Raw genomic sequence first — 2,096 nt, forward strand, 5'->3', positions numbered from 1 at the left:
CACTACTCAAAAAACCATACAACAGGACAGAAATATTTTTTGAAATAACATTAAATGTTATAATAGATCTTGGATTTTTAGTATATGATTTGCTTTTTTATTTTTAATTTGTTAAAATTTTGTGTGTGGCTCTTGACAGCTCACCAGAACTTGTTAAGTGGCCCTCCAGCTAAAATAATTGCTCATCTGAGCTGTACAGCATAGGCCATAAAGCCTTACCAGTAAGTTCTGTATTAAGCCTATCATTTCAGTTTGAGCTGTAATGTGTCTTTTAGAAAGATACCCAGTCTTGCTCTGAAAACTCCAGGTTGTGGAGAACATCTCTAGGCAAACTGCTCCAGTGGTTAATTACACTCACTGTGAAAACGTATGCGTCTTTCTTCTATCTAAAATTAAGTTGTTTTCTACATGGCTATAGCTCAATGGAATTGCCAAGTCTTGAAAACTGGCATTTACTTTTTCAAAAAAATTCTGCAGGGCAATGTATGTCTCTCTTAGTGCTTTGCCATGGTTTTGGGGGGAGTTTAGTTTGCAGGCTGTTCGTATGACATGAGCATTTCCATATTTTTAGACTGGTAAATAGATCTTGTGCCTGTTGCCCATGGGGATGATTAAATAAAATAAAGCATGAATCTTCTCTTGGCTCCATCTTCCAGCGCCTGTTCTGTTGAGACATACTTGTACAAATGAAGAATAACTAATGGCCAATGAGTTAGTTCAGTGCTGCTCAACTTTTTGGCCTGTACCACCAGGATTAGGCACCGTGGCATCCCTGAATGTGAGGATCTGCCCTGGGAGCCTTGCACTACCCCTGAATGCTGGGGTCAGGCCCTGGGTACAGGAATTGGAGCCCTGTGCCAGCCCTGTGCCACACTGGGATCAAGCCCAGGGCCCCATGCTGCCTCCATCTGGCCCCCTGTGCTGAGATCAGGGAATCAGAGTCCTGTGCTTCCCTGTGTCCTGCCCCGGCCTCCTGCCTAGCCCCATACACTGGGGCTCTGTGCTACCCTCATACTGGGGTCAGGTCCTAGTGCACCAGGATCAGGACCTGGGGCCTGTCTGTAGGGTCATGCTCTCTGGCCCACGGGGTTCCTCACTGGTCTGGAAATCTGGCAGCAAAGGAGAGAAGAGAACCCAGATTGTTCTTTACTAGATGAAGTGGGCCAGATTCTTGTCACTGGTCCAGCTGCTTTGTGTTGTTCCAGGGTTACAAAGCTATCAGAAAGCTGTTAAATCAGCTTGTAAGAAGAATTCCCAAGCAAACCAGAGCTTATATAATACCTTTATGCAACATCCTATTCTGGTACCCAACAGCCGTGGCATTTTTGGTAGAGAGGTTTTTCCTAAGCCTTGGCAATTCCAGGTACCATAATGATCCCTTGGGCAGCTGGAAATAAGTCACAGTAGTTTAAAGTCTCCTATGGCTTATGCTGGTAACTGTAAGGCAGGGGTGGGCAAAATATGGCCTGTTCCTCGGCCCCACCTGGCCCAAGCATGAGGGACAGCCTGAGCTGTGGTATGTGGGTTGGTTTTGATGCCTCTGAGCACAGAGGTACTGCCTGGTGCATCCTGCTGTCCCCGCATGTGGCTCTTGGGCACTGTAGTCTGTGGGGCTGGGCAGCAGGGGTGATGTGGTAGCTGGATTTGGCTTCCCAGGAGCCCCCGCTGTTGCTGCCAGACCCCGGGCCCATCTGCCCTGCACTGTCTATCAGGGGCACCAGACAGAGCGGGCAGGTAGGTAGAGTCTGTATGGAGACTGGCCTCTTACCCTAGTGGGCATGGTGAACTGGGCCAGGTGGATGGGATGGGGCCACAAGTAAGCAGAGAACAGCATCCAGGATAGCAGGGTGGTGACTGTACAGGGCCAGGGCTTGGGACAGAGCTGTGATCTGCTCCCCCTCATGTCTCTGGGATGGGCATTGGTTCTTCAGGGAACCGCAGGGCAGGGAACTGGCACCTTTTGCAGGGACATACAGGGAGCAGATCATGGCTTTGCCTTTGGCTCTGGCTCTTAACTGTCACCACCCTGTGATCCCAGCCCCACCCACCCATCACGCTCCTGGATGCCACTCCCTGCCCATCCGCAGCCCCATCCC

This window comes from Crocodylus porosus, unplaced genomic scaffold (genome assembly GCF_001723895.1).
Source record: "Crocodylus porosus isolate Cpor-Errol unplaced genomic scaffold, CroPor_comp1, whole genome shotgun sequence".
NCBI classification, from domain to species: domain Eukaryota; kingdom Metazoa; phylum Chordata; order Crocodylia; family Crocodylidae; genus Crocodylus; species Crocodylus porosus.